Raw genomic sequence first — 19,750 nt, forward strand, 5'->3', positions numbered from 1 at the left:
ATTTATGATCCTGACCTGCACTGGAAGTTATAAAACTTAGGAAGATAGTGTAGAATTATAATCATTATCAGGTAAATAACTACTACTTCTCCTAAATCTCCAGTGATTGCCCGAGACAAAATAATTGTATAAGAAAGAACGGGCAATTTATGGAATCAACAGTTCAACCGTACACTGTTTGAACATAAATGGATATTATCCAAAATTGACTAGGGAAATAACTTCTCACAGAAATGGGAGATAACTATTGTATTCATTAAGCCCTGTTGGTTGCATACTGTCCATCAAAAAAATGAGTTTGGTCTCCAGTCCGAGCAACTCATTGTCCAAGTTACCCCCTCTAATGCCAAGCTGGATCCGTTGCATCCCATAGGCTTTCAGACCTCCAGTATCACTTCCGTGACAATGTAGGAAATGTTTGGCCACTGGTGTCAACGTTCTGAATCTCCCAACATCCATTTTTGCATTTCTAATGCTGTTAGCATGCTCCAGGATTCTGACTTTTAATGGGCGGATTGTTTTTCCAATGTATCTTTTGCCACATGGGCATTCTAAATGATACACTACGCCCATCGTAGTGCAATTGATGAAATTCTGAATCGGCCATTTCTTGCCAAATTTGTCTATATATGACTGTTTAGGTGTCATATATTGGCAAGCTTTACATCGACCGCATTGGTATGATCCTTTCTTACTATATAGTTGTCTAGAAGGAGCAGTGAGATGGCTCTGTACAATTAAATCCTTCAAGTTTTTGGATCTCCTCCAACTACTCTGTACACGGTTGGGTAATACTTGTCTCAGAATTTCATCCGTTTGCAGTACTGACCAGTGCTTCTGTAAAATGCCATTGATTTCATTCCATTTAGGGTTAAATGTGCTCACGAATCGAACTGGTTCCTCTTTTTGAGATCTGTTCTTGGGGGTTAAGAGTGATTCTCTCGTATATGACTTGACATTGTTGACCGCAGATTTTATGATTTTGTTACTATATCCCCGTTTCTTTAAATGATTACAAACTTGAGTTTCTCGTTCCTGATAAATTCCATCATTTGAACAGTTCCTTTTTGTGCGGAGTAACTCCCCCTTTGGGATGGCTCTAATAGTTGCGGGTAGGTGAGAACTGTTGGAGTGTAAAATACTGTTTTTCGCTGTTTTTTTGCAAAAAAACATCTGTACTAATCCTGCCATCATTCTCTATTCTAATACTGAGGTCCAAGAAATTAATTTCTCTTTGATCTTTCTCCCCCGTCAGCTTCATATTGAGGTCATTGTCATTCAGGATAGTAATGAAATCCTCCAACATCTCTACTCCTCCCTCCCAGATTATCAGGATATCATCTATATAGCGAAGATACAGCAAAATATGTTGTGTGTATTCGTCCAAGTTTTCATTGAATACATGCTCCTTCTCCCACCATCCAAGGTAGAGGTTAGCATATGATGGGGCACAAGCTGTCCCCATCGCTGGCCCTCTAACCTGGAGGTAGAAGGTCTCTTCGCTAATAAAGTAGTTTTTCGTTAATATGAACTGTAATAAGGAAATTAAAAACTCATTAAACTCATAATGAGTTCCCATGTTCAAAAAATATTTGATGGCTGTCAGGCCCTTGTCGTGATCAATACTGGTGTAAAGGCTCTCAACGTCATAGGTGGCCAGCCATGTCCCTTGGTTGACTGTCATATCTTGCAGCTTCTTTAGTACATCCATAGTGTCTCTGGTGTAGGAAGGTAGCGTGAGTACATGGTGTCTAAGGTACTGATCGACATAAGTGCTTGCCTTTTCTGTTAAACTACCTACACCAGAGACAATAGGTCTACCGGGGGGAGTTCTCTCATCCTTGTGCACTTTTGGCAAAAGATATTAGGTTGCCACTCTTGGATTGTCTGTTTTCAGAAATTCGTAATCTTTTTTCTTTATAATGCCCCTTTGATATGCTTTCATAATGATGGAATTGTATGCACAAAGAAAGTTTTTGGTCGGATTAAATATCAGTGGTTTATAGCAGTCCTGATCACTTAGTTGTCTCCTTAATTCCGCAACATACATCTGTTTGGGCCACAGCACAATGTTCCCCCCCTTATCTGGGGGTTTAATGACATGATCCGTGTAGATGGCAATAGGGAATCTCGCACCCTCCAGCAGATATCTCCATTCTTCAAGGGCCAATTTGATTGCCAACAGCTCCTGGTCACCGATGGTATAGTTCATTTCTGGGGGCAAGAATCTATGAGAGAAAAACCCGCAAGGGTGAGTCTTACCATCAACGCCCACCTGGGACAGGACTGCGCCCACGCCAACCGTTGAGGCGTCTACTTCCAAGATGAAGGCCTTGTTGACATCTGGCTGTTGTAACACGGGAGCTGAAATAAAAGCCTGTTTTATTTTATGAAAAGCAGACAGCTCTTCATCAGACCATTGGGAAGGATTTCCCCCTTTTCGGGTTAGGCAAGTAATTGGGGCTATTAATGTGGAAAAGCCCTTAATAAACTTCCTGTAGTAGTTAGCGAAGCCAATAAAACGATGAAATGACTTGAGTGTTGTCGGAAGAGACCAGGTCTCTATGGCTTCTAGTTTAGCTGGGTCCATTTGAAGGTATGTTCCGAAAATAATGTATCCCAGGAAGGATATTGAAGAAGCTTCAAACGTGCATTTAGATAGTTTGCCATACAGATGATTCTGTCGAAGACGTCGAAGAACCTCTTTTACCTGTTGGCGATGAGTAGCTAGATCACGGGAAAATATCAGGATGTCATCGATGTAAACTACCACACACTTATACAGGAGATCTCTAAATACTTTGTTGACAAAGTTTTGAAACACAGCCGGGGCATTTCTCAAGCCGAAGGGCATCACTAGATATTCGTAGTGGCCATCACGAGTATTGAAGGCGGTTTTCCACTCATCACCACTTCGAATCCTGATTAAATTGTAAGCCCCACGAAGATCCAGTTTCGTAAAGATGGAAGCACCTCTGACTCTGTCAAACAGCTCTGTGATGAGAGGTAACAGGTAGCTGTTTTTAATCGTGATGTCATTTAAACCCCGATAATCAATACAGGGGCGTAGTCCTCCATCCTTCTTCTTAACAAAGAAGAATCCCGCACTGGCCGGGGAAGAAGATGGACGGATAAACCCTTTTTGCAAATTCTCCTTTATATATTCGCTCATTGCTTGAGTCTCTGGAACTGAAAGAGGGTATGTTCGCCCTCTAGGTGGCTTGCTCCCTGGGACCAAATCAATGGGACAGTCCCATTCTCGATGAGGCGGTAAGACATCAGCAGCTTTTTCACTGAAGACGTTAGTGAATTCCTGATAGGCCTCTGGAAGACCAGACTGAGGTTTTACACTTGTGGATTTTATTGGACATACTTGAGCTAAGCATGAATGGAGACAGGAAGGACTCCACGCCGTCAACTGTAAGGTAGACCAGTCAAATTGCGGATTTTGCAATTGAAGGCAAGGCATACCCAGTACAATCTCATAGGTAGCTTTTGGTATGACCAGGAATTTGATGAGCTCAGAATGCAGGAAGCCCACTCCCAGAACTACCGACTTGGTCTGCTGAGTGATGGATCCTTCAGCAATACGGCTTCCGTCTACGGCAGTAAGATAAACCGGATGAGACAGCTTTGACACTGGGAGAGAAAGTCTATTCACTGCAGCTTGTGTGATAAAATTCCCAGCAGCACCACAATCCACTAAAGCAAACAGAGACTGGAGTCCATCTGGCATTTCCAAAGTGACAGGCAATATTAAGTCTTGAGATGAAGGAGCTTTATTCAAGGTCCCTAACTTGACTCCTCCTTTGCAAGTTAGGACCTGGCGTTTCCTGCAGGGCAGGAACCAATCAGATGACCATCAGCAGCACAATAGAGACACAGTCTTCCCTTTAATCTTCTGGACCACTCCTCAGGTGTTAAACAAATTTTGTTTACCTGCATTGGTTCGTCAACAGTAATGGGTGGAGACTGTACAGGAGGCATAACTCGGTGCTTGCGAAGATCACCTCGAGAGCGTTCACAGGCTCGCGTAAACTTAGATCCAACTTGACACATAGAGAGATTAGGGCCTCCAGTTGCTCTGGTAGATCTCGGGTAGTCAATTCATCCTTTATGCGGTCAGACAGACCATGCCAGAAGGCGGCAACCAATGCCTGGTTGTTCCACTTCACCTCTGATGCCAATGTCTGGAACTGAATGACGTACTGACCGACAGTACGTGTTCCCTGGCGGATCTGAAGGAGGTCTGAGGAAGCAGAAGTCGTACGCCCAGGCTCGTCAAAGATGCGTCAGAATGCGGCAACAAACTCTGTATAATTATTCAGTAGTGCATCTGCTCGCTCCCACAGTGGAGAGACCCAATTCTGAGCAGAACCAGCTAACAGAGAGACAATATATGCAACCTTTGCTCTAGGTGTTGGAAAGTTCTGTGGTTGCAATTCAAAGTGGACTTCGCATTGATTCAAAAATCCAAGACACATTTTAGGATTACCATCAAATTTACTTGGTGTAGGAAGATGGATGCGAGACATTGGAATAGAAGCAACTGGAGAGCTAGAAACTATGGAACTAGAAACAGGAGTAGAAACTGATGAGGACACTGGAGGAGCTGAAATTGGAAATGACTGTTGCAGAGTATCTAAACGAGAAGACATTTCCTGCAGGTATTGTATAATCTACTGATGCGCAGCCTCTTGACCATCTAGTCGTGACACTAAGCCTTGGAGTGTCCCTGACCCCACACTCTGACCTCCGTCCGGGTCCATGGGCCTCGGACAAACTGTCAGGTCTTTGGTTTTGTCTGTCCCCGGCGGGGGTGCTAGTGGGTCAGTGTTGGTGCGATGTATAAAGCAGGGAGGCAATATAAAAGTCCTGCGCATAAGCGCTGATATTTATTAATGAAAAGCAGATGGTATAATACTGAATACAATGGATACCGGTAATGTAGAAAACTATGACAGGTAACTAAATCCAAATAACATAAAAGTCTCTTGCAGCAGAACGTAAATAACTTGATAATGAATGCAGGTGAAATAACAGAACTCCAGTAGTATTTGGAAATACACAGTCTCTGAGTAACACAGGGAAAACTGATAATGATTAGGAAAGCAGAACTCCGGAATATATGAATAACTCACAGTCTCTGTAAAGCATAAGTCCATATAGCCACACAAAGGCTAAAGCAGGAGACAGTCTCTAAGCCAGTAGATGTTATGCGGCTGAGTTGCACAGATGGTATGCTGACAATTAGTGCACAGGTAAGTAATGAGAAAGAACACCTGAGGAGAGTCTCTTACTGCTGATGGGTTGGAAGCTGGATGTAGCTGAAGTCCGGAGTAACAGGAGAGCTGAAGAAATGGAAGCTGGAACAAATGAGGTATCCACGGGGGATCGCTGGAAACAGGAACGCAGGAACTGGGAGAACTAGACACAGGGTATGTGACTCGTTGTCCGAGGCGATGAGAGTGAGCCCCAGACAGGAACATATACCCCTTGCTCTGCAGTGATTGGTCGCAGTGTTCTGGCTGGAAATTCAGGGCTGGATCAGAAGCAGGAATCATAGCAGCATCCGCACGGACTGGATGCCGGCACCAAGCAGAACACAAACGCAGGACCAGACTCAGGGGTACTCAGCGACACGGGAGATGACGCTCGCGGTCAGCGCATCCATACAGCCGCGACTGGGGCCTTGACCTCCGGAGGCCCGCACACCAGCGCGCTGGTAGGTGAGACGCAGCTGACCGCCGATTCCTGACACTGCATATCCGGTGCACAGGTCTCCTGAGTCCATCTCTCTGTGGCAACTACCATCCATGTAAAAGGTAAGGTCTACATTTTCTAATGGGTTGTCACTAATGTCAGGTCTCGCAGAAAATGTGTGGTTCAAGTATTCCATACAGTCATGCGTTTCAGTTTCTGTGCTAAATCCTCCTTCACCATCGTTCTCATCCTCCACCCTTTGTGCATGACAAGGCACACTTGACAAATATGTTGCAGGATTTAGGGTGTTACACCTTTTTATAGTGATGTTTACAGGGGTCATCAATGACAGTTACCATTTTGTAAGTCGAGTGGATGAGACATGAGCTGATGAGACATGTTTGGTTTGGGCGGAGTTTAGCAAGGCTGACACTGCATGAGGTGTATGGATTGTCAAGTCATGCCCTAGTACTACGTCTTCACTCTTATACCCCTTTTCCACCTGAGTACCATGTCCGATCCGGGATTTTTAACCCGGCTACAACCCGTGTCGGCCCCCCTGTTTCCACTGCACTTCGACACGGGTTATTCCCGTGCCGGATCTGTTTCCACCTAACCCGGGTAAGCTCTGTAAAAGCCCATTGATGTCATTACAAATGGACTTTTTACTGTCTCATAAAGATGATGTCATCAAAAGGACCAAAAGGGAGGGGTGGGGCCTGCTCACAGCATTGCAGCAATGGACGCCGGTGCAGTAGCTGTGTCTAGCATGGAGTCGCAGACTGTTTGCAGTTTACTGCTGCTTATTTCTGCTACAGACAGCTTGATGCAGCTTCTCACCTTGTGCTACCTACTGCTGAGCTGGAGAAGGAGGGCTCAATTCTTTGCAGAGAGGGCTACCTATCGACGCAAATATTTGAAAAGGAGGAGAGCGCTTATATCATCCACTGTTATTTCTCTCATAACAATGAACTCTACACCAAGCCGAAGAATGTGGGTGAGAGATCGCAGACATGGAGAAGCATTCATGCAGATCATTCTAACATATCAGGAGGAGCAGTGGATGGAAAACTTCAGGATGTCTCGCCCTACATTCGAGTATGTTTTGGAACTACTGTCCCCCGCAATAACCATGCAGACAACCAGGTTCCGGAAGCCCATTGAGCTAGCCAGGAGATTAGCGATTGCTCTCTGGTGGTATGCTACTCCTGGAGAGTATCGCACAGTTTCCAGTTTATTTGGAGTAGGGATTGGCACGGTCTGCAAGATTGTCTACCAGGTCACGGGGGCATTGCTGGATACCATGTACCATCGCTTTATTTCCTTGCCACAAGGACAGCGGCTAGATGCGACTATAAAAGGATTTAAGAAGCGTGGCTACCCACAGTGTGCTGGTGCCATAGATGGGACCCACATCCCCATCATCACCCCCGTGACAACCCAGCAGACTATTACAATCGTAAGGGTTGGCATTCCATTGTTCTGCAAGCTGTAGTGGACCACAAATACTGGTAAGCACTGTTTCACTAATGTGTTTGAAATAGGCTTGGGCTGTTTTATGATAATGCATAAACTGTAATTTACCTTTATTTTTAGTTTCACATATGTCTTCATAGGGTGGCCCGGACGGTCACATGATGCAAGGGTTCTCGCCAACTCCGATCTTTATGGTATTGCTGAGGGCAAGCTTGGTGGATGGCTTTTCCCTCGAGAGGTAAGATTATTTAGTACTTAAACTAATGTTCGCCCATAAACCAATAGTCAAGTTTTACCCCTGTACTAATATTAATGTTTTATTAACAGAAATCGGTGATCGTTCATGGTGTGGACATCCCGGTTCACCTCATTGGTGATGCAGAATACCCATTACAGCGCTGGTTAATGAAGGGCTACACCCAGCATGTTCACTTATCTCCCGAACAGACATCATATACCCATGCCCTAAGTTCGGCCCGTATGGCAGTGGAGAATGCATTTGGGCATTTAAAAGGACACTGGCGCTGCCTCATGAAGAGGAATGATGTGGACTTGAAAATAATGCCAGATATAGTAGCAGCCTGCAGCATTCTCCATAACATATGTGAGATTCAAAAGGAAAACTTTCTTCCCGAGTGGAATGTACATGATCATGGGGCGGAGGTCACTGTACATGATGCACCAGGCTTGTTGGAGGGGGCATGATGCTGCCAGCGAGTGCATAAGGGCCACCATTGCAGCTAATCTTCAAACAATGTTGCAGTAGAGAAGACAGACAAGTTTTTGTGTGCAAACATTTTTTGTTTATTTTGTTTTTCAGTTATAAAAATTTTGTTAAAAAGTTATGTTATTATATGTTTTCTTTTAAACAGTTGGCACACATTTTCTGAGGCAACAATATAAAGTATTTAAGTGCAAACACGACACTGTAAAATTCCACATAACGCAAGGGGTCTTCAACATGTGTCCCTCCAGCTGCTGTGGAACTACATGTACCAGCATGTCTTGCTATGTATTTCCACAACAGCTAGAGGGCCACATGGTGAAGACACCTGCCCTGAGGTAACAATATTAAAGAGTAAAGTGCAAACAGGGCACTCTGTAAAAAAAAAACTAATGTTTGGTTTGGCAGGTATCAGGGTAGCCCCAATATTTGGATCACAGTGCTGCACATTTTCTGAGGTAACAATATAAAAGGTAGCCCCAATATCTGGATCCCACTGCCCATTTTCTGAGGTAACAATATAAAATTATAAAAGTTTAAAGTGCCAACAGGGCACTCTGTAAAATAAAAATAATGTTTGGATTTGTAGGTATCAGGGTTGAGGATACAGTGCAAACAGAACCTTAAAACACAAACATTGTTTTATCACCCGCTGCTCTTTGGCAGTTGTCTATATACCCGATATTCTGAGGATTGCTGGATTTGTGTTGGGGGATTTGAGGGAGGCTCATAGTTGTATGGACCATATGGGTGCTGTGGGTAGGCTGTGTCTTGCTGTTGTGCTTCTGTGGTATTCCCTATGGTACGTGCAAACGTGCGTTCAAAAAATGTAATCTGCCTATCATGCATGGTCATTAACTGCGTCATAAAAGTTTGATGCATTTCCTTTTCTGATGCAAGAAATCTCTCAAGCCGTGCATCTTCCTGGGCATTGAGCTCACTATCCGCCTCACGCAGGTGATCCACGATAATGGACGTCATTGCTCTGACCGTTTGTTCTGTTTTGTTTAGTTTCTTTTTCCGCTGTGGAACGTTGTAGACTGTAAAGGGGATGAAACAGAATGTAAGCAACAATATAAAAATAGCAGTGGTAGCATATACGTGTTTGTGGCCTTCTCCCACCTGCACACTAGCTATACTCTGCAACATTACCATGCCTTTACATAGATTCTGTATAGGGACTGCTGCAACTGTATTTGTAATGGTAATACTTACTATTTGAGCGCAAAGTTGTGGTCTTGGGGGGTTGCGACGTCTCCGCCTGAGACTGTGGTACGTCCTCAATAGTGGCACTGATGGAATCATCATTGACGGTCGAGTCTTCGAAACTGCTGTCCGATATAAGCAGCGGTGATGATGGGCTGCATTGTGAGCTGGGAAGGCTGTGCTGTATTTCGTCACGGTCCTCGTCGACTGACATCTGGCGACTGGCAGAGCTGGATGATGATAGTGCTATGGGATTTGTTATCGCAGTTTTGCCAAAGACACTATAGCATAGGTCATAATATGGCCATTCCATATGCCCAGCACCACTTTTCTTGCGGTTATGGTCGTGTACTTTGGTGAATTGTCTGCGTAGTGTCTTCAATTTGTTAAAGACTTGTTGCTGGGTTTTTTGGATGCCCCTTTCTGCCAGCATAAGGGATATGTTCTTGTAGACGATAGCATCCTTAACTGTTCCAGTCACCTGCCTTCTAATTTCTTCCTCTCCCCGAATATTAAGCAGCTCTTTGATCTCTGTGTCTGACCAGGTATGGGTAGTCATAGCTGTGCTGGAGCTTCTGCTGCTGTATAGTGTCTGTATGTTTGGAAGCTGCTGCAATAAAAATATCTGTATGTACCCAGCGTGACTTCAGAGTGTTTTGTTTGCAAGTTGCCTCAATGCCTGCATGTGCCCAGCGTAGTGTTGTTTGCAAGCTGCTGCAATAGATGTGCATCCGCGTTTGTTTGCAAGCTGCTGCGGTGCCTGCATTTGCCCAGCGTGTCTCCCAGGGATGACATCATCTTCCTGTGCCCCAGAAGCACCAATCAGCGTCTCAGAGCGTTACTCGGGTCTGAAAACACAGGTAATGACCGTTTCCACTGCACACTTACCCGGGTCATTACCGTGTTCTACCCAGGTAGCTATCCGGGTAGGATTCCCGGGTCACTCAACCCGTGTTGACCCATTTCCACCTACTAAAAACCTGTGTCGATGCGCGCCCCCATGCAAAAACACGGGTAAAAAAAGCTAGTGGAAAAGGGGTATTACTTACCAACAAAGCTATTGCAGCAACATTTCATAGGCAAGTGGGGAGAGACCATGCTACAGTGTCCAACTGTGCACTGTAGTCGGCTACCGGTCTGCTGGTATCACCATGTTTTTGTGTTAGGACCCCTGCCATGCACCCAGCACTTTTAGTACAATATAATCCAAAAGGCTTCTTATAATCTGGCATCCCCAATGCTGGTGCTGTTGACAAGCACTCTTTCAGTCTCTCAAGCGCCAGTTCAGACTCCTCAGTATGAGAAACCCATTCTGGTTTGCTTGAAGAGACCATTTCTTGCAGCGGTAGTGCCAAAATAGAGAAACCCGGAATCCAATTCCGACAATATCCACACATTCCTAGAAATGTGCAAATTTGTTGCTGATTCTGTGGCAGAGTCATTTCACGGATGGCCTGGTTCCTGTCTGTGGTCAGGTGTCTTAGTCCTTGTATCAAGCAGTGTCCCAAGTATTTAACCCTTGTCCGACACAATTGTAATTTATCATTAGAAACCTTGTGTCCTGTCTGGGAGAGGTGAAACAGAAGCTGTTTAGTATCTGCCAGGGACGATTCGAATGAATCAGAGCATAACAACAAGTCATCAACATATTGTATCAGCACCGACCCATTCTCAGGCTGAAAGGATTGCAAACAGTCATATAAGGCCTGGGAGAATTTACTTGGGCTGTCAATGAAACCTTGGGAGAGATGGGTCCAGGTGTACTGTACTCCCCTGTAAGAGAAAGCAAAGAGGCACTGGCTGTCGGGGTGAAGAGGAACAGAAAAAAAGCTGTGCAGAGGTCAATTACAGTGAAGTAAGTAGAGGTAGAGGGGATCTGCATAAGGATGATAGCTGGATTAGGCACTATGGGGAATTGGCTCTCGACTATTTTGTTTATCCCCCTTAAATCCTGCACTAGCCTGTAACCCCTTCCCCCACTCTTTTTTACAAGGAAGATGGGACTATTGGCTGTGCTGGATGTCCTGACTAGAATGCCCTGCTGTAGCAGCCGTTGTATGACAGGGTATACTCCTAATTCCACCTCTGGCTTCAGAGGGTACTGGTGGATTTTTGGAGCTCTCCTGCCATCTTTTATTTGCACAACTTCTGGGGCTACATTTGCCATCAATCCAGTGTCCTGTCCATCTTTAGTCCATAGGGAACCCAGTATTTGCAAGATCATTTCCTCTACCTGTGATGGACATGTGTCTAGTACGGTAGAGTGCAACATTAGCCTTTGAGGTGTGTCTAACATATCTTGTACTTCCTGTGCATGGTTTTCAGGGATATCTAAAAACACACCCTCAGGGGTATAATATATAACACACTGCATCTTACATAATAAGTTTCTGCCAAGTAGATTAGTCAGACCAGATGCAGCCAACAAGAATGAATGTTTGGCATGCAAGGGCCCTATCGTAACCTCTGCAGGTCTTGTCAAAGGATACTGCTGCACTGTTCCCATTACTCCCATTGTCGAAAAAGTTTTGCCCGTGGTCATTATACCTTTTTAAGAGGTTTATACAGATCTGGCCACCCCTGTATCTACAAGGAAGGGTTGTCTTGTGCCAGCTACATTGACCATGACCTCAGGTTCGTCACTAAGGCTAGTGGTCAGTCTTACTGGCTGCAGAATAGAGGTGTGACCTGACCCCTATTGTGGATGTTGGCCTCCCCGCAGAGCATTGGCAGCTATTATGTGTTGGGGAACTATCTGTGAAGTATCAGGGGCCTGCCAGTCCCTCCTTGGTGGGTACCTCTGTGTTCCCCCTCTGTGTGGCTCATAATCCCTCCTATATGTTCCCTGATACCATATATGTGTCTGATAACATGGCTCATGTTCTTGTCTAGGGGGTCTATACTTACTATGTGTCCCTGTGTTCCTACACTGTCTAGCAAAATGTCCCTCCATCTGGCAAATACAACATTTCATTAACCTTCTCCTGTTTTCCTCAAATGTCTTGGTTTTCAGTTGGTTGGTCATCCCTTCTAGTGCCTGTATACTCACCACCATCAACCTCTCCCCCTGTGCCTCCTTCCATCTCAGAATGTGTTTGTCATGTTCCACTGCAGATTCCCTAAGGGCAACCACAGTTACCCCTCTCCAATTGGGCTGAGAAGTCTGTACCCTGACTTTCAATGCCTCTCTGAGTCCATCCATTAACACCGAGACAGCCACCTCCCTATGATTCACCTTGTTTTTGATATTCTCGATCCCAGTGTACTTAGCCATTTCTGCTACTGCCCTGTGGAAATAGTCTGCTGCCGCTTCACTTTCTTTTTGTTTGATGGTAAATATTTTAACCAAATTCCTCACTACCGGAAAATATAATCCCAATTGAACACCAATGTGTTTAGCGTTCTCTTGGTTATATTCATCAGTTAGTGGTACGTATTTTTCTATTTTGCAATCATTTATACATTTTTGGTGGTCAGTATTTGAGTGAAGGCACGCTTGCAACACAGTTCGCCAATCTTTGTTTGTGGGTTCATGGGCATTACCCAGATCCCTAATGAATTTTTGACATTTGGCTAAGTCCTTTCTAAGATCAGGGAATTCTGTAATGATTGACTGCAGTTCAGACCTGGTCCATGGGAAATACATTGCAACATTCCTCATGGGGGTTACCCTGTCCCTTTCGGTTCTCCCATGGGGGACAGCTATTATGCGGACGGGGTGTAGTCCAGCTATATCACTTCTTTCTGAATCAAAATGGGGATACACTGTCTCTTCATAATGGATGGTCCCATACTTACCGGTAGCTCTGATCCCAGCTGTCTCACCTGAAGAGGAAGCAGTTGTTGCATGATTACTGCCTGAGAGAGGGCAGAGATCAGGCTAGGTTCATCATCCTCTTCTGAACTTAGATCCTTGAAAGAACTTAGGACAGGGTACAAGTTGCAAGGGTTAGAGTTAATACATTTTATAAGTCCTTTTCTATAATTTCCTGGTATGTTATTGGTTGTAGTGGCCTTCTCTCTATCGACATATGGCGATGGTGGTGCTCTCGCATTCACATTCCTGTCTGTTTTTGACCTCGCTGTGTGAGCAAGTTCCCTTTGCATTTCTCCTTCCTGTTGCCATATGTTTAAACAGTCATCATGTCTGATCCTCTGTTTCCTGGATTTGATCAGACATATTCTATTTCTAACATTTTGCCACATTACTGGGTCAAAACTACCAACCCTAGGAAATGATGCCCTATCTACAACAGTCATACGTACCCATTCATCACAGAAAGCCTATGTGTAAGGTCCATACTTCCTACACATAATATAACCAGTGGACCCTTTCGGTCCCTTATCTTCAGCCTGAACCCTAGCTGCCGAATGTCTCTCACTTGTGCATTTAGCTCCCATCGTGGGCCTTTTAACATGATTACCAAATGGTCAAAATGAGCAGATGGTGAAAGTCCTCTGAGTTCTTTCACCAACTCCTTCTCAACCGAGTATACAACGCCCCACCGACTGATGACACGCGTATATCAGAGAGGACCCTATCAGACCCATCAGGCACTGTGAGAACAAAATGTATTAACAGAGTAATACCACGCCTTTCCAGTGGAGGTTACAGGCCTGCTACTTTTGGGTTTCTATCCACTGGAATTTCGGATGAGAAACAACTTATCGATCACCCCATCCAGTGACTGTCCACCAAGAATCTTCCTGGGAGAACAGTGAAGTTCTTAACTCTTTACTCAATCACCTCTGCGTATGCTAACACTGCACATATGATGACGCTATTTGCACAAAATGACGCAAAAACCGTATTACGTTGCGACGCGTATCACATGAGCAGAGATGCGGTAAAATCGCATGACTCACAAATACTTGTTATTTGTGTGCCTTACGATTATGAAGACAATTTTACTTTTTACAGTAGGCTATGTCTCCGTCACCTGGAGTGTTTTATAAATGGGCTAACTCCACACCTGTCTATACTAGCGTGTGGTTGCAAGCCACCACACCACCGCAGCATCTCCCAGCTGAGTGTCATTCTATGGGATCCTGAATTCTGGGGTTCAATCCACTCACACTTCCTTTTCAACAACCCACACTTTTATATTTTCTGTACAGAAAAAAAATCAATCCCTTTGATTGATAACTTGCCCCAGAGGTAGTACACTTATAATAAGATTTTCAGTAAACTGTCTAAAATCGGATAGTTATTTGTAAAGGTGAAACTATAAGTCTTTTATCCCACTTTAAAATTGACTTCTATTGTGCCAAATTTGCACTTGCTAGTTTATGCAAGATTGCATAATTATGCACACGTGCGCAGTCACGTTCGCACGCTTCACGTACCTTTGTACTGTGCCATGTGTGTACAGTGCATTTGCAAGTATGTATTCCTGCGTATAAATATACACAGCAACTGCATTTAACTCAATCACTGTAAGCAATAGAACACAACTTTGGGCTTCTATTGCTTTTGACTAATACACAATACTTCCTTTGTTCCACACACTTACTGAAAGTCAACCACGTGGATAACTTCCGTTGAGTGCTGCCCAAACTTTTGGGCAGGAACTGAGTCTTGTATGTGCTTTACAAGTAACCACTAAACAATTATAACAAATTTATAACAAATAACTTATCCATTTCTATGCAGATCTATAATGACTATTACAACCTATGGTAACAATGTATGAGATTATACGCAAGATATCTGTACGCTTGTGCATTTATTTTCGCGCCAACAGACCCAAATAAAAAAATAACAAAATGTTTTTTCTTTGTTGTCCCTCGGTTCGCACCAGCACCTCTGAGACTATACAAGACAGAAGTAGTTTAACTATATTAGGTAGGTTAAACAAAAAAACAAAACAAAAATTGTTTTACTGTAGTTGCGTCCTCCACCCATTGTTGTTAGACCAAAGTCTGTAAGGCCCTGCATGTCTGCGAGTGTGAGGTGAACCGGACAGAGCCCCCAACTGTTAAGGTTGATTAAATTACAAGGAAAAGCAATACATTATCACACTTTAGTTTGAGCCGCTGTGGCCACTGCATATAAATATAACCGCTAAAATGTGTATATACATTGCATATACACACCGACACATTATGCGCACAATATAGGGACATGTGTGGCTGAATACACCTTACCCTAAACAAGAATGGAATGCGACACCAGTAATTAAATGTAATGTTGTGGTCCAATGCATCAACAGTATTTACTTGAATATATATATATATATATATATATATATATATATATATATATATATACATATATATATATATATATATATATATATGTGTAAAAAGGGTACAACAATATACAGAGAAGAGCTACAACCAATAATACATATGTTTAAACGCGAGCGCTCCTGGATCCAGGTCTCAGTCAGTCTTGGCAAGATGACCTCAGAGAAATAGGGACTGAAGCCTGGATAAGGAGACCTCTCTTTTATACACTGTGTCCAAATACAGTACAATGGGAAATGTAAGTTCTTCTTTCATAGGCCAGAGGGCAAGTTATTTACAGTACATGAGGGGTCATAGGTTGATTTGAACCAGTGCGCGATGCTTGATCCAGGGTGCACTTGCAGGTGTTCGCCTCTGGTTTCCTGCCGAATATCCTGAGTACAGTATCATAGCAGTTTGTGAATACAGGTTGAGTATCCCATATCCAAATATTCCGAAATACGGAATATTCCGAAATACAGACTTTTTTGAGTGAGACTGAGATAGTGAAACCTTTGTTTTTTGATGGCTCAATGTACACAAACTTTCTTTAATACTCAAAGTTATTAAAAATATTGTATTAAATGACCTTCAGGCTGTGTGCCTAAGGTATATATGAAACATAATTGAAATGTGTGAATGTACACACACTTTGTTTAATGCACAAAGTTATAAAAAAATATTAGCTAAAATTACCTTCAGGCTGTGCGTATAAGGTGTATATGTAACATGAATGCATTCTGTGCTTAGATTTAGGTCCCATCACCATAATATCTCATTATGGTATGCAATTATTCCAAAATTCGGAAAAATCCGATATCCAAAATTCCTCTGGTCCCAAGCATTTTGGATAGGTGATACTCAACCTGTATTACAATTCTGTGTATATCTACATGCAGAAACATGCAATAACTGCAAATAGCTAAATACACAAAATCAACGGTCTCCAGGCGCTGCTGTTAAGATCCAAAATCCTTCTGTCCTGAAGATCCTCGATGAAACAACAACAGTGTGGCACAATATGCTGAGCTCCTCAATATTTCTATTACTTTGGCCCGTGGTTTTGCTGAAACTGACCTTTCTTAAAAACAATGCGTTCACATAAAGGTTTCTTTCATCACCTCTTCTATACACAGCAATGCGATACGCCTAACATCAAACAATTGGAACCCAGCTAACCTTACTGATAAGCCCTATATGCATCAAAAGGTATCTTTTTCACAGGGGTCTCCTCCGTGCTCAAAGGATAAGTTCCATGTCCTCTTTATATTTTAAAAATTGATGTTTATTTTAACCACAAACATGTGGCATAAAAAAGTAAAAATGAACAAAACAACAAGGTACCCACTATAGACAGGCAAGGCCACTTCCACTTACACCCCTTAGATGGAATAGAGGTTTAATATCACACCACCGGAAAATATGGAAGTTACCATCAATCCAGGTGGGTATCAACATAAGCGGTAGGGTTCAAGCCTGAGGTCCTTCTACAATGCACCCACGCATTTCGGATGGAAATCCTTCCTCAGGGTGTAATTATGGAAGTGACCCTCTCGGTCTTTATACCCACTAGCCATTATCACATGACAGTGTCATCCAATGGGGTTGCAGTGACGTCTAATTACATCTTTCTACATAGCTGATATTCCCCAAACTACATGTACACATAAATCTACATGCATTATTCATAAATAAGTACATAAATTCATATTATCACTAAAAACCATTCTAAAACAGCACAAATTCATAATAATTGGTAATCCATAAAATCCGGTTAAAGTCCAGATAGTCCAAATTCTCATATATTGTCATCCTAGTACCTGGATCATAATGGCCACATCTTCAATAAGTCCAAATTTCCTAATCAGCCCCCTTTGTTTATGATGTCACTGCTCCTTCCCCGGCTTGTCAGTTTGTTTACACCGTCGCTATAGAAACCGCACGTACTGCACATCTCTCACATGCTGATCTTCATTACGAGGAGCTCCTTCCTGTGTTTGGAGCACAGACGTCATTTCCTATACGGCTCTCATGGAACATATCAAGCCGGGAAGTATTCATCACGCATCACTTCCGGACTTTGGAGCGCATACCGGAAGTTGATTCATAGCCGCTGTGGAATGCATATCGCCGCTCCACATACCGCATTCACCAGCAGGGGGGAGAGATAAAGAGGAATTAATACAATATTCTAATCGCTGCATCCATTAAACATGATCATATATTATACTACCAATATAAATATAGTACAATATTCTAATCACTACAACCATTACCATAATAATATACTCTACTACTGATATATACAGGTCTCTTGCACTTAATCCATAATGTGACACATGACCCTTATTCTACAATACACAATACAGTCCACTTGTTACAAATCACAATATACTAGATTAACTCTATTTTGAATCTACAGGAACCATTTGGTCTCAAAGTCCATATTGAGACCTTTCGGATGCAGAGTTTTTAATTCAAAGATTTTTCTCATCTCTGCTCTAGCTAATCTCTCTTCATCATCATTCCTACACCAGTTCGAGTTAACGCATATAATAGCACAAAAACTGTTCAGATGAGAAATGTCACTTTTATGAACATCTTTAAAATGGAGTGAGACATTGTGCGTTTCTAAACCATTTTTGATATTACGAGTATGTTCCGCCATATGGGTCTTGAGCATTCTAGTGGTCCGTCCAACATATTGGGATCCACAAGAACATTCTAGCAGATACACACAGTTCTTGGTGGAGCATGTCAAAAATTCCCTAATAGGATATGTCTGTTTAGTATATGATGATATATACTCAGTGATTTTATTTCTTTTGTCTTTACAGGAGCGACACATCTTACATGAGCCGCACCTGTAAACACCTTTAGACTTAATCCTAGTCTGCATCTTCGGAACCGATATGACACTATTGACAATCTCATTCTTCAAATACCTCACCCTTCTATACACAAATCTGGGATTTAAAGTGACATGAACCTCCAATGCTGGGTCCCTATTTAGGATATCCCAATGTTTTCTTACAATCCCTTCTACTTGTTTATACTGGCTGTTATAGCCTGTAATAAATGCTACCTCCCCACTTCTCCTGTTGACACTGCTCTTTCCTTTTTTCAAGATATTGGTACGGTCTAAATTAATTCCAACTGCTCATGCTCTTTCCACTATATGAGGATCATACCCTTTCTCCAGAAACTGTTCCTGTAATATATCCGCCTGCTGTATGTATCTTTCCATATCCGTACAATTCCTCCGGATATGATTGAATTGACTCATTGGGATACTGTGCAGCCAATTACTGTGGTGATTACTAGTCAACTCAATGAATGAGTTGCAATCCGTATCCTTTGTATAATTACTGGTTTTTATCATACCACCTTCTACATAGTTCTTGAGGTCTAGCCTCCAATTCACTAATATTAAATGTCAATTTAATGTTATACCGATTATTGTTGAGATGCGTGCAGAAGGTATCCAGGGAACTGCGATCCCCTCCCCACACAAACACAACATCATCAATATACCGGTACCACGACACCAGGCTGGCGCCCAGCTGATGGCCTTCAAAAACTGATTGCTCCTCCCAAAAGGCCATAAATAAATTAGCATAGCTAGGTGCCAGCCTGGTGCCCATTGCTGTACCCGTCAGCTGTAAATAAAATGAATCATGAAACCAGAAAAAATTATTTTTGAGGATCAAAGTGATACCTTCCAAAACAAAATCTCTCTGATTATCTTCGGTTCCATGCTTCTCCAAAAAAAACTGGATTGCTTCCAAACCATGTTCATGCTCTATGACCGTGTATAGCGATGTAACATCCGCAATAACCAGCATAAGCCCTGGCCGCCATTCAATCTCTGTCAGTCTATTAATGGTGTCAATTGTATCTTTAAGATATGATCGGGTTGATTTAACCATGGGTTGTAGCTTTCTATCAATAAAGAATGATAAATTCGACAAGCAGGAATTGGTGCCAGCGATAATAGGTCGTCCTGGCGGCCTTTCCTTATTTTTGTGGATTTTTGGAAGTACATAAAGTACCGGTACAGATGGACTGTCGATGACAATAAAGTCACTATCTTCCTTAGTAATTACTTGCCTAGACATGTAAATAGCCAAAACATTTTTTAATTTATCTTCAATACTGACCGCGGGATTACCCCTTAATTTTGTATACGTGCCACCGTTCTGTAATTGTCTAAAAACCTCAGCATTATAGTCCTCCAAATTCAAGACCACCACACTGCCCCCTTTATCAGCGGGCTTAACTACTATGTTTTTATTTTCTCTTAAAGTTTTGATAGCATTACGTTCTTCTCTAGTGAGGTTAATTTTCCTATTTGGTTTCAAATAAATACTCTCTAGGTCATTCTTCACAGACTTCTCAAAGGCTTCTATAAAG

Source organism: Pseudophryne corroboree, chromosome 2 (genome assembly GCF_028390025.1).
Source record: "Pseudophryne corroboree isolate aPseCor3 chromosome 2, aPseCor3.hap2, whole genome shotgun sequence".
NCBI lineage: Eukaryota > Metazoa > Chordata > Amphibia > Anura > Myobatrachidae > Pseudophryne > Pseudophryne corroboree.